The sequence below is a fragment of the Mytilus californianus genome, unplaced genomic scaffold (assembly GCF_021869535.1).
Source record: "Mytilus californianus isolate M0D057914Y unplaced genomic scaffold, xbMytCali1.0.p SCAF_4, whole genome shotgun sequence".
Lineage (NCBI taxonomy): Eukaryota > Metazoa > Mollusca > Bivalvia > Mytilida > Mytilidae > Mytilus > Mytilus californianus.
Window position 1 is genome coordinate 73,748,754 of NW_026262690.1, and position 15,466 is coordinate 73,764,219.

Sequence of the window (15,466 nt, forward strand, 5' to 3'; positions counted from 1 at the left end):
TGCTTTGAATGCATATAAATAGTGACATCATCAAAGGGAATATTATTTTCTGTAATACCATTTGATCAATTGAAGTTCGAATAATAATTAACATTAAATGTACAAAGTGTATAATTTTGTATATCGTGTTATAATGAAAGAAAAATATTCAACTAATCAATCGTTTAAATAAAATGTTCAATTGCGAATGCAATACAATGAAATAAAAATGACACCTCCCTATCTCTGTTGAAGGAATTGTATATGCAGAAAAATCGGTCAATTTTTAAATTTATTTATTTGTAAGTAAAATCTCCCCAAATCGTGGTCAAAAACCTCGCATTTTGTTCGTAGTTCAACAATGTCAATAATTCATACACATAGCCACTTCTGGAATAATTGAGTCATATTCTTTGTATTGTTAATCTTTATTAGTGATGTAATTCTATAAAAACTAATGCTGAATGCAGTTAGCCTTCAATGGTTTTTACTGTAATGCTTATATCCATTTGCATGTGACTAAATTCTTGTGTGTTTCTAGCAAACTATGCAAATACTTCCCAAAAAATTTGTCTTCCCGTGCCCGTTTTCATTTTACATAGAACAATGACGTGATAACATCAGCAATATATGCATAGTTGGAATCAATACATCTTCAGCATCAAACAATCAGCTTCCGAGTTTTTATCTGGGTAGATGGGAACAAATTGAGAAGTCTAGTTTGCAAATCTATTTAAAGCATCTCATTCGCTTAATTCGAACGTGTAAAATTTTTTCAGAAAAAATGTCACGTGATACGAATATTTAAACCTCCAAATTGAAACAACAACTTTCTCGGAACTTTCCTATTATTCAAGAAGCACTAGTCGTACTAATTGAAATCAGTATCAAATGATATTAACAACTTGTATGACTTGTTATATGTAAAAGGTTCAGCTTAAAATTGAAATATTTAAATTGATCTATAGCAAATTAGTTGTGAATAATGTTTTTTTGCCATGGCGTTGTCAGAGTTTGTTTTCGACTTATAAGTTTAAATGTCCCTTTGGTATCTTTCGCCTTTTTTTTGAATCTCTGAATGTACCGAAATCCGTTTCAATTAAAGAGAGATTTGGTATGATTGCCAAAAAGAGACAAAGATCCATCAAATACAATTAGACAAGGATGTGAACAATTATAGATCATCGAATGGAGTTCGACAACGAGAAAAAAAACATACCGTTGAGTAAGCCATCAAAGGGATTCAGAATATCAAAATGTGAAATAGAAGACCAAAGACCGTTAAGAACGACAACCAAAAAATTTTATGCTTGGGATAGTCACATAAGATTCCGGTGGGGTCTCCATGGGATAAATTTCTGCAGTATTACTAGAGAATTCTTCATTAACTAAAGCACAAAATATTATCAAAGAAATGGTAAGTGATACAATTTGTTTCTATTAATGTAATTTAGAAGTATCAGTACTGAGTGACCTAAACTGACTTTATATCAATTTAATATGAATAGCAATAATTATCCACTAAGGTGTGAAAATCAAAAGCAATAATTAATCAATAGAACGACCATTTTATATCTGCATAATCTCTAGATGGTAAAAGTAAATGTTCAGCCTTTATGAATCAATTCAAACGGAAAAGTCAAAGGCCCGATTTATGACATAACAATAAACGAAAAACAAACATGAATGACAGTACCAAATCATATCACTAAACAATAGGCTTCTGGCCTGGGACAGGTATATATAGAATGTTGCTGGTTTAAACCTGTTTGCGAGCGATCATCGATCGCCTTAACTGTGACAGTAGTGTAACAACACATCATAAGAACAAACAATAAACATTATTTGACTCAAATCATCAGATCGACATGAAGCACAAGTACAACTAACATAAAGACAAAATACACAAAGCACCGATCTAAGAAAACTTACAGTTACTGAAGTTCAAAGCTAATAGCACCTAATACACAAATCATTTTCTCCCAGACTTACGTATCAATGAATACACATTCAAAGGATTAAGTGTAAGACGCCATAAACAGTTTGAGAAAAGCATGATCTTTTGCAATGCACAAATATAAGTACATACTAATGACCAGATGTAGGAACATACGTTTTCATAGGTGTATAGCAGTACAAGTTTAGTAATGTTTAAATATCACAAAACAAAATCAATGGTATTAAATTGATATTCTTTAATAATAAGTTTATTAAAAGGTTCAACGAGTTTACAAAGAACATATCTATCTAATTTTGAATCTGCCATTCAACTGTGCACTTCCTGGTCTCATATGTTTTAATATTTATAATATCTATAGACCATAAAAGAAGGTTGTCATAGAAGAATATAGCAATCTTATGTATTAAACGTCAACAGTTCCTAATATCAACAGATTAAACATTTGGAAATGACAAAGCCGAATTCTCGACTAATTGAAGAAACTTATGTAAATCGGTCAGGGAATTCCCTGATTTTACACTAAAACTACCATAAAAACGTGGTAAAACCGGATTTTTAACGGCACAAATCCTGAACTTTTAGAACCTAAATTAATTCACGATATATATCAAGATTCAGACAAGAAAAAAGGTACCGGAGACATACATACATACATACATGTATCAACAAGTTTGGTAAACAAGATATATCCTTAGAACCAATTAAAAAGCAGACCCATGACTAAAACTGATTGACAGGACAGTTAACAGCAGACGTGTACAATGGTCTGGTCTGGTCAAGCTGTCCTGTCCGCAGGTCTAGTCAGGCTGACCTGTCCACAGTCTGGTCAAGCTGACCTGTCCACAGGTCTGGTCTGGTCAAGCTGACCTTTCCTGAGGATATGTCCTCAGGTCTGGTGTGTACAAGCTGACCTGTCCTACCGGAGGACAAATCTGCTTCCTCAGACCTGTCCTCTGGTCTGGTCTACAGCAGTCCCAACAAAACAGGTCTGGTCTGATAAGGATAGAGTTAACTTGTAGGTCTGCTTAGATATCTGAAGATAACTTAGAGAGCAGTAATAAGGACTGTTCTAAGTTAACTGTTGTACAGGTTAGGACTACATCCATCTGTACCCCTACGACACTTACCAAGATGGAAATCCAAAATAAACTTAGGTCTATACTTTGTTCATTTGAAAATTTAACCAAAGAGGAAGAAATGGATCTTCCTTCCCTGTATTGGATACCAAGCATAAGTGTGTCTTTACAAAAAACGTTATATTTCCGGTATTCCAAGTGCTCCACGAAACTTCTTTCTAAAGAAGTAACATCAATTTTATCAACATTTTAAACCGGACTTAAAAGTTATTGTGAAGCTGTCTACGCTAGGGATGGCTTGAATCAGATAATACTAAAAAATTTCCAAAGATATTACATACAATCTAAGTCTGTTTCTTCTTGCAATAGTATTAAAACGTTTTTGTAGCCTTTAAACAAGTCTTCCCTATTTCAAACTAAGAGACAAATTAAAAGAATTTGTTCTTCCTTGTTTCATTAAAAATAATGGCAAACGTAGATACAAGTACCTTGATTTAGGGAGGGATACATTGTACTTTGTAAAAAACACTGTGATTCAATTAAAATTTTCTCTGAAACTGACAGTATCCAGATGCTTGATTTTTTAATGACAACATATTTATCACGTTTGGATGAAACGATTTTCAACAAACTATTGACATTCCGATGGAAACAAACTTTGCTGCTTTACTTTCCGACTTGTTACTTTATTCATATGAGGCTAATTTCATACATGAGCTTCCTAGAAGGAATGAAGAGAAGCTAGCATTATCCTTGAACTTCACGTTTCGCGTTTCACAAAACGTTTGGTGACTATGTTGATTGCATCTATCCCAAACAATTGAAACAGAAACAGCTAAATCTGCCTCACACATTGACTTAATCTAGAAATTGACAATGAGGGTTGGTTGAGAACAAAACTTTACGAAAAAAAAAAAAAAAAAATTCAGCTTCCCGATTGTGAACTTTCCATTTCTATGTAGCAACATTTCCGCAGAGTATATATCTCCCAGTTGATACGATATTCCAGAGCTTAGATTTCCTATCATGATTTCCTTGACAGAGGGTTGCTGCTTACAAGGAAGCTATTAAACCAAAAGTTCCAAGTGATGAAGTTGAAATAGTTCCTTCGAAAATATTAAGTTTGGCATCACGAGTTGGTTGACCGTTATGGAATATCTTTTATACAGATGACGACAGATATGTTCCAAATGTCTTAACCAGTCCCGTCCTCTTCTCCTCAAATGTCACATACAAAATTAGACTCATCACGGGGTTAGCACTTACACGAGCAACACAACGATTGCCACATGTTGAGAAAGATCTGCTTACCCTTTTGGAGCACCTGTGATCACATCCGGTTTTTAATGCGATTCGCGTTTCTCAGTCTTTAGTTTTCTTTGTTGTGGTTTGTGTAATGTTATTTGTCTTTTAATCGGTTTTCTCTTCTTACTTATGAGTTTAAATATCCCTTTGGTATCTTTCGCCTCTCTGATATGCCATTTTCAACAGATTTTTATAGTTTGTTCTTATGTTGTGCTGTTTTACCACTGTCCCAGATTAGGGAGAGGATTGAGCGCCCGAAATATATTACACCCGGTTGCATTGTATATGTGGCTATCCCAAGTTATGAGCCTGAAATTTAGTTGTTGTTGATTGTTGCTTTATGTCATATGTGTTTATAATGGGTCGGCAGGAGCTTGCCTATCATATAATATGAGTTCGAACGGTGAACATAATTTAATGCGATACTGCTAATATCATTATTATAAAAACAAATATTCGAAACATATTGAATACCATGAATTTATTTAATAAATTTACATTGGTTAAAGATACAATGATCAGTGGTTTACAAATAATTAGTAATTAATAATTTATACACTATAAAACCTGCCTGCTTTTTGGTGAAAAAACAGGAAAAAGTCTGAAGATACGATCAAAAGCTAACTAATAAGGACACGCCAATTTGATTAATAGTTCATTGGATTTTCCCGCTCCTGTTTTGGAGAAATTGACTTTTCAATTAAAAAAAATAATTACCGCTTCCGCAAATTTTTGGTCTGCATGCCGCTCCAAAATTAGTTTCTCCCTGAACATTTTTTTTTCACATGGACGCTTTTCTGTTGCAAATAATACTCCTGTCATTTTAAACGCACGTGTAATAAATCGATTTGTAAATAAAAGGTCAAAAATCGGGATGCCAACATGCAGTTGTGTCAGCTCAATGCCGTGGACAAGTAGTTATTGAACACACTGTTATTTGAAATGCTTCTCGTTTTACCTTTAAAGACCTGTTTTAGGATGCAAAAATTAGAAATCTTTCGATTGATGACCACAAACACAATATTTGTTAGAACCATCGTCACCCCCGATCCTTGTTTCAACAGACATAGACCTATCTATCGTTTGGATGAAATGAATTGTAAATTTCCATGAACTTTTAAAAAAAAATCACAGAAGTATTTGATGTTGATGAAACCCCATATCCCCTTGCAAGCATAACTCTTCTTTTGTTGGGGGGAATTTAGAGATTCCAACGAGACCAAGGTGATGCCGTATTGTGATTGGCATGCTCATAATAATTAGGGATCTGTAATTGGTTCAACCACTTCTAGTCAAGCCAAAGAGTTTAAACGCTTTACAGCTTTTAGGAGCAAAAAGGTGAGTATTTTGCTCAGTAAGAAAAGTGAATGTGAATGCGGTGACAAGTATTTTAATACATTTGGATCTTCATGTATAGCAATATAAGTATCTTACTCAGGATGTGTTTTAGTACAAAGCAGAAATATTCACCTCACTCATTATTTTGATCCTAAATATGCATGAATAGTTTCAACTGGATGTCAAGCAGCCTATAAATAAAGGCAACAGTAGTATACCGCTGTTCAATAGTCATAATTCGATTAAGCAAACACAAATCCGGGTAACAAACTAAAACTGAGGGAGACATATTAAATATAAGAGGAAAACAACGGAACAACAGAAACACTGAACTACAACAATAAACAATCATTACCATATAATGAAAACTATCAAATATCTTTCAGAGGCATATTTTTTAGATACATACACATATTTTAATTGTATTCAACATGACTAACTATGATACTTCCTCTTGTAAAACTGCATCTGCTATGCTTCCTAAATATATACATGGATTTGAATGAAAATTCACATAGACAAAGCTTACTTGAAAAATAACCAAATTTACATAAAACACAGTGAGACAAGAAAGTCTGATATGGTACAGGCACCAATAAATCAAATGATATGCATTAGAACATATGTTGCTCCTCGTTTTTCTATGAAATAATCCAGTTATAACATCTACATACATTGTACAACTTCTAAACAAATTATACCGCTCGTTTCACCTGTAGAATACTCGCCTAAAAAAACCCCTCTTTTTCAAGAAATATTTAAAAACAAAGAAATTTTGCTCGCTCGTCCAATATTTTTTGGAGCTTTTGTCCGAAGAACTATTAATCAAATTGGTGTGGCCTAACCAATAATTATATATAAAAAAAAATACTCGTTTCACACTAAAATAGCCGTCCTCTTTTATTTTTAGATGTTTTTTCAACCATTTTGAGCGGCGTTTTTTACTTTTCTTTTACCTCCTCTCATACTCTTAAATAACTATGACACTTCAATTATTCTTCTTTAACTATTAAAACCTAGTTAATAAGGTGTCTCTAATATATTATTTTGATATTTCACTAAATGTATAAATTTTAAAACAAACTGCAATTTAAATGAAGTTTCAATAGAAAAATAAGAAAATTATTGCAATAGTCGCTTTATTACCGTCGTATTCCAATTTCTAAGTTATTTTACAAAATATTTATTAGTAAACTTTGAAATTGTTATCAATGTTATTTGAGTAAGGTATACTATAAAGCTGATCGATTTTTCAAATTGTTGAATTACTTTATTTCATATAAATTCGCATTAACTACATTATATGAAAGATGTCTACTTTCATTAGACATAACATTATTTCGTAATTGTGACCGTTATTAACTTATCTAATCATATTTTCTTTTTTGACATTATTGCAAATTTTAACAGATTATTGCAAATTTCAGTTTGAAATTATCTTAAAGGATCAAGTTTCACAGTGTGACATGTATATTAGGTGTAAATTATTTGATTTCAAGGTAAATCTCAAAATGATTTAATAAGTTTAAATTGGCACGTTGTACACAGGAAGTTGAATGGCTACTACACCCCAGGAGTCCAGACTCTTGACATCAATTAAAATTCCCAATGTGAAATAAAATAAACAAAACTCTTCTTATATGAATTATCAATTGTCTCGCAAGCAAAAACTATCATTAGTACACCTTTACAGAGTAGATGCGGAATATTGAAATGCCCTCTTAGTTCATGTTTGAAGTAAGTTCACAGGAACAGATACATCCATGGGACGTGGAATATAGGTGCATCAGGTACCAAATTGTGACAACAACATGTTAAAAATGTCATGCGTCCAAAGCGCTTTTCTGGATTTACCTTCATCTGGAAAACTCAAAGCCGAACTACATGAACCAAACCTCATGGTTGATACTGTTGGTTAAGTTTTAGGTCTGTAAAAATGTTGGTTAAGTTTATATAATACTATGTTGCCTACAATCATGTTACTTTGAGTGAGATTGGCATCTTGAGGAGTCGGACAACATTGAACCATATAAATAAGTTGCTTCGTATATTATGTTTTGTTGAACTTGGTGAAGTTTTATGTCAGACTTTATTTTTCGGATACTTTGTAACCTATTATCATGTGACTTGATGTGAAAGTAAATCTTACAGAGTTGGGCAGCATCCAATAACAAATAAAACACTTATACCTACATGTTACATGTTACGTAGAAACTATATTAACACCTTAATCACAGAAAATATACATCACTTTACATCATAATATAATGAACACATCAATAGAAACATCAATTCGCTGTAATTATTCTGACATTTATTTATCTTTTTCATAGTAATAAAAAAATTAACTTGTCTTCACATTCAATCTTAAATAGCAAGCAAATGTCACAATACTTAGGACTATATAACAGACAGAGATCAAATTTGGGTAGGGGATCATTTCTTGTTTCAGAATTAAACCACTTAATTAACGGAAATATTTTATTTTTTTGTTACCACTAACTTTAATATACCTTGACCAAGTTTTTTCTTAAAAATTGTAATAGGGGCATGCATAACCTTCAAACACATTCTATTTTCTTTATACTTTCTCTTGAAAAAGGTTGTTTCCAGTCACAACATTTAGTGTGTAAACCAATAAGTTACTTCAGTTAATTGTTTTGTACAGTTTGGTAGTGTGCTGTTGTCCCACTGCCCCAGGGTGGAGAGGTTTTGGCGACCGGTAACCCCGCCACATTCTATATGTGTCCGTCACAAGTCAAGATACTGTAATTCGGTGGTTGTCGCTTGTTTTTGTTTTCACATTTGTTTTTTCGTTTATCGTTTTGAACACAAATAAGGCCGTTAGTTTTCTCAATTGATTTGTTAACATTTTCATTTCGGGGCCTTTATTGTCTTGCTATGCGGCATGGGTTTTGCTCAATGGTGAAATCCGTACGGTGATACATGATTGTTAATTTCTACGTTATTTGGTGTTTGGTGGAGAATGGTCTCATTGGCAAACTTACCACGTCCTCTTGTTTTATATAAACATGTTTTAGTGCCCTCAGGGTGAACGTAATGTTAGATGATTGTACTGGTATCATAAACTTTCCTTAAAATATGAATCATATATCTTCAGTTGCCAAGATTTGAATTATAACAATTATTTTATAAAGATTCTTGATTTATTGATTTTATTTTATTTAAAAAAAAATTAAAAAAAACAGTTCAAAAACCTCCTTTTGCTCTCTCCAAAGTATGAATGACAACAAAAAGCCACTACTCGACTCGGTACGACTATGATAATTTAATTTGTACATTTTGAGAACAAACGAAAAGAAAATCGACATATTAGAGGGAGACAATTGTCCATTTACTTATTTCTTAAAAATATTCGCCGCTTATGATGAACAATGATAATTTCTATTCTTTTGAACATAGACGTTTTTGTCGTAATGGTCTTATTGATGTTTTCTCTAAATTTCATTTTGTTTCTATTTGACCTTAATTTAAAAGTATTTCCAAATTGTGCAAAATTAATTAAAAAAATGTGGAAACGTTATATAAGGACTTTCAAATACTGTATTAAACTCAACTAAAGTTTTATAATTGGAGAAAAGAAGGTATACATGATCTTATATAGGACAAATTACAAAACTTGAAACTTTAGACAAATATTGGGGTCAGAAATATCTAGCTCATGCAAAAACAAGATGAACTTCCACATTAATGTTTTTTTTCATATTCACGAGACAGTCGTAAACCACCAAATTGGTATTTGCACATTCTCTTTATTTCCTAGGAAACTTCTATTTGAAAAATGACCAAAATCTTAACATTTTAATCGTTTTTGAAAATTACAGTAACATATTTCAAGAAGGTAGAGGGAATGTACACATGTTTAGTATTATGTTTTAGACTTTTAAAATTTTAGGCCTCGCGCATTACTGAAGAGACGTTAAATGTAGAATGTTCATCTGGTCCAGTAAAATTGGTTTCGTTATTGCTATTAGTGCAATAGGTAGGCTCTGTCAAATTAGATGAAAGTCGGGAAAGTTGGACTGCAACTTGGACATGTGGATATCTTGGATAAGAAAATATATTTAGCCTTACAACAGTCTACCTACAGTTCCCTTAGAGATGTGTTGCAAGGATATTTTGAAAGTGTAGATTGCGAAGTACTGACATAAAAGAGGTGTCGGATAAAACTTCCCCATTCATTTCAAGTGTCAGCATATTCAAACATCACGAAAAAAACAAACATTTGTCCTACTTTATAAAGGATTTTACAAACGGACCCGGGACCATATTCCGTTACCCTAGTCAATCCGTGGTGTTTACATTATCTAAACGGTATATTTCAAGTTAATTCAATGAACCAGTCACTTCGATCACTGGATTTGCTATTTTAATTATTGTATACACGCAAAAGTGTGATACATCAATTTTACGAAGTCCATTGGATTTTAGATGAAATAAATTAGTATTTGACAGAAAAAGCAGAACCAGAAATTTTCAGTATCATCTATTAGTTTTTGTTGGAAACGTGTCATTTTATCTGCTCCAAAACATATGCAATTGTTTGTTATTGTTTAAGGCACATCTAAAGCAAATATTTAAAAGTCAGTACACTTTCGCTTACTTATAGCTGTAAAGGAAATTTTTAAGTTTAAAGCTTTATATTATTTATGTTATTCATAAATTAAAAAAACTTATAAATCAAATGTTATATTTTTTAAAGATAAATAGCGTTAATACATACACGTATCTAAAATTATTTACATTTAATCGGTATAAGTAGCACTACAAATTAAGAGTTTTGTTCATTCGTGTCTTGAATATCTATGTTAACGAAATTTTGTATTATATATTTAAACATATACCTTTTTACTAGTACAATATTTTGCAAGAGATATACAATTGACTAGGGCATATTTTGAACTTATTCCTTGTATCACACCAATGAAAAAGGTTTTCATTATGTACATGTGTTTACTGCAAAGCACCAGTCACACTGATCTTTTTTTAAACTAAAGCAAAGACCACTCGGACATGCGTGTACGTAGGTGTCTTTCTGTTCGCAAGTAACAAATCTGTTACAGTTTGTTGGGTGATTATATCTGTTAGTTCCGTTGAAATTTTGGTTACAAAAGTCACCTGAAATTATAGTTTTATATTACGAAAGATCATGAGTTTAATATAAATTGTAATGTATATATTTTATCATGTTTATAGAAAGTATTTCTAGTAAGATATTTGATATGACGTCCCGCACGATATTGCGTATCAATTGGTAACGTCAAAATTTGACGTTTTACGCCGATAGTTCTTTTTTCGTTGGAAATTTTTTCTGCACATCAATATGGATATTTCTAAATGTTTGTTTGTACTGAATATACTTGAAATATTTCCCAATGGAAGTAACGCAAGCAAAAACAACACAATATATGTATTGAGTAAGATAATAGGGTCTATATAAAAATAAGAAGATGTGATATAAGTGCCAATGAGACAACTCTCTACCAGAGACCAAATGACATAGAACGTAATAACAGGCAATGTATTCCCATTTAAAGTTCACTCTACCTTTTTTTAATAACGGAATAATTCAATTAAGAAATAAAACGATTGTCCGACAACAATAGTTATATTCATCCCATATGTTAATTTACAAGCTTTGTATGATATCGACGTTTAACTCTTCAGGCACAAAAGTTTTATTTTCACTTTAAATTCCATACATATGAATCGTATTGGAATGCATTAACAAAGCGCAGTTTTACGCTTCACAAATTTGAAAATAAATGGCTGATTTTTTATCCTCTCGTCATACACACTTTTCACCACTTCGGCTAAACGAACAACCTGAGTTATCGGAATTTTTGTTTTTTGTTTGTGGTCTTGTTGATACTATTACTACTCATAATATATATCGTCTGCCAAAACCGCAATTAGCCTATTATGTCTTTTTCAACAATGTCTCGATTATTTCATAATTTGTATCGCAATGGTCAACATTTTTCTTTCGCATTTCAAGTTCCTGACATTTTGAATTATTTTTACCTTTTTAAAATTTCCTATAAACTGCGTTTTTTGCAATCGTATATTGCTCCATTAAATCAGTTATCACAATTGTAACACGATCAGTCTTGGAAAGGAAGATTTGTACCAAAATTTGCGGATATTATTTGGTGTATTTTGCGATTCTGTTCCGCGGGTTTACAATTTATATTACAACCAAGGTTCTCCAACTTCCTCTACCATAGAAAACTGTCCGATATGATACAACAAAGGGCACTGAAAGTTGCGTTGAACACAAAAACACAAACCTTTCAAATATTTTAATTTTAAAAGACATAAATAGCGTCCAGAATCGACAACGTTGAAACCGTAAGAAATCGTTGCGTGGACAAACTTGCAAGACATTGAATTTGTTCAAAAACGAAGTCGTTTTGACTACGCAAATTATCAAAAAGTATGTAACTGAAAGTGCACTTATGGAAAAGCATTATTTTGTATGCAAAAAATCGAAATTTGTAATAAATCACGCCGCAATTGACAATTTACTTATAAAAAGCGGTGAAATTCGACATTGGACATTCTTGCAAGGCATTTGCCAGAAGCCGTTGCATTTTTATCTGTGGTGTGAGTGCTGTAAAAATTCGGTTTTCAAACGGTATATCCATGTCCTTTTGTGAGCATGATTTATGAAAACGAAATTTTATATAATCTTATATTCTAAGAACCTATAAAGTTTGATATCTTACCATTTTCCGAAATCTGACTATGATGAAGATTATTTATTTTGCCCAAAATTAGCTTTGGCCGTTGCATCAACGCAAATTCAGTAATGACGTAATACTTTATATATCACGCATATCATTCGTAAGAATTTTCGAGGATTTACTTTGTTTCGAAGAGCACAAATACCCCTATAAAAGTTATTATGCGTCTGACACGCATTTTTTTTTGACGTTTTTGTCAATATTTTTGTCCTTATCTTAGACTATTGTAAAATATTATAAAACGATTTGTTGATGTTTTGGAAACAGTATTACCTGCCTAGTCTACGGGAATACATTTTGTAAAGCTTAACTGTTTTGGTTTTAAAAAAAATAGACAAATCAAGAGAAAAAACGAAAAACAAAATGATCCATTAGACAACAGATCACGACTATAAACAGAAGATTATGTAGGAATTTCACACGGAGTTTATTTATGCGAAAACTGGATCAATGAACTCACAGGTTTCTTCAATTTGATTTTTAAGACAATCATCGATTGTTAAAAATGCTTACATATTTTCTCTGCGTGTACATAAATTCAAGACGCCATCTTGTTAGTAGACAGGAGAACATAGTAAAAAAAAAAAAACAAAAAAAAAAAACTCACCACCGGAAACGCTTCTAACCAATCAAAATAAGGGATTCCTAATTATGCAAATCGTATAAGAATAATATTGCAACTGTCATACAAGTGAGAGGTTCAGTTTGCTATAACACCAAGTTTAATCCACCATTTTCTACATGAGGAAATGCCTGTACCAAGTCAGGAATATGACAGTTGTTTTCCATTCGTTTGATATGTTTGAGCTTATGATTTTGCCTTTTGATAAAGAACTTTCAGGTTTGAATTTTCATTGGAGTTCAATGTTTTTGTTATTTAACTTTTTTCAAATTCAAGTTCATTAAACTCAATTAGAAAAACCAAAGCACGGAAGAGCTCTATGTCTGGTGTTATTCGACTGAAGGTTTCGGTTAGGCCTTAGCTTTTATTAACCAAATTGTCTTCTTTGCTTGTTTTAATTTATATTAATGCAATTTTAAACTTATCCTCTGTACATTTCTACTTACTGGACACCAGGGAAAGCATTTCAGGGTTAGAATACATTGGTGAATCGTCCGGTTTAAGGCCATTCGTTGTTTTACATCTAATGGTTGCGTTGTACATAGCCACTGTGAACCCAATCCAAAACTTGAGGATTCTTATAATTTTACAGTTTTCTGTTGTATCTGTTTCGGTTTTATAACTTGGAATTATTGTTTGATAATTATCGTTTCCTTCCAATTGCATTTCCACCATTATGTCACCCGTTAGATTGCCGATAAAACCAGTGCAAGTATGGAGGTTTGAAGTTCTTGGGGAACTGAGACCAACGATTTGATCAGCATGCACTGTCATATTTACTGCTTTCTGTTGTAAAAGAAATATGAATTAAATGTTTTCTTCTTTAGAACTATAAAATGATATGACAGTTTTTATCAGATTCTTACTTTATTGTGTCGTATAAATGTGAATAAAACTATAAAAAAGGTACGTAACAAAATCGCATTTAATAAGATAAATGTGCATTTCTATAAATAAAATAATAGTGATAATTGATTTATTTTCCATTTTAGTGAAGAAAGTTACTGACGGGGAACAAACTTGCCGTATGAGAAATCTCGCAGCTATTGTGAAGTAATAAACTCATTTTTAAATTACTTTGGTGTATAAATAACTTAATTTCAGAATTGTCTTAAATGCAAATTAATATACATAACGGAAATTGGACAGATACTGAAAGATAGGTTATCTGGTAATACCATTATGTATAGTATACTTACACATTCATTAGTGATTGTTTATTTCGGAACGGGTCTATATGCTTTATGTTATTAAAACTCTGCTAAGTAAATGTGCTATGATTAAAAGCTTTAATTTGATGTGAGCTACAGACCATTAACTTTGGATATCAATTAAGATTCTGTGTAATTTTGACAAATGTTTATATATCTAACAAATAAAGTTCATATTTCTATTGCAATATTACCTTCTGCATGATTGTCGAAGTTGAACAGGATACATCTTAAAAGAAAAAAAGAAGTTAAATGAAGGAATGCATAAAAATATTTCTTATGATAAATAAAAACAAAAAGTTAAAAACTATCATAGCTCTATAAGTATATTGGTATAAGCGTGTGAAGATAAATATAGTCGCCCCGTGCTTGAGGTGCATTCTCTTATTTGTGTGTGTGTTTTTTTAAGTTATGGCGTATTTATTAATGTTTGATTTCTTTGCCAGATTTATAAATTGATATTACTCCATGTCTTTATTCTTCTATTAACAGTTATGGCGTGATCGTCATGTTGCAAAGATTTCTGCTCAAATTTGAAACCTGCAAAGAGGTGAGAGTGTTTGCTCCGTGTTAAAGGCCTCGCCGTGTTTTTGAGATGAAGAACATCATAAAAAGTAAACATAAATGGGGTGTATATTTCTATTTTTTTTCAGCCAAATGGTCCTATATTTTCTACATGCAAATTAGAAATCCTTTGTTCTTAACTGAAATATTTTTTTATAATTATGTAAAAATAGATATGTATTGAAATAATGCGTTGTTTCTCTATTCATCGCGGCTGTTTAAAATTTTCTTTTGTCTATAAAGCTGAGTCTCTCTTACTTGTTTTTGGACATGTAACAAGGTTACAATAGTTGCAGGTATCTACTGAATATATTCCAAAACAAAGGTTGTGATGACAGGCATGCCCATATGGATCTTTGTGCTGGCATTCAATATAATAATGACAGTTTGTTGGATGTACACGGATACTTTTGCTGACAGTGTTGTCTTTACATGCATCATCTGTAAGATATTTACCGTCATAAACATGCATCAGTGGTTGTCTTTTGTTGGTGTGGTTCATAAGTGTTTCTCGTTTTTTTATATAAATTAGACCGTCGGTTTTCCTGTTTGAATTGTTTTACACTAGTCATTTTGAGGACCTTTATAGCTTGCTGTTCGGTGTGAGCTAAGGCTCCGTATTGAGGGCCGTACTTTGACCTATA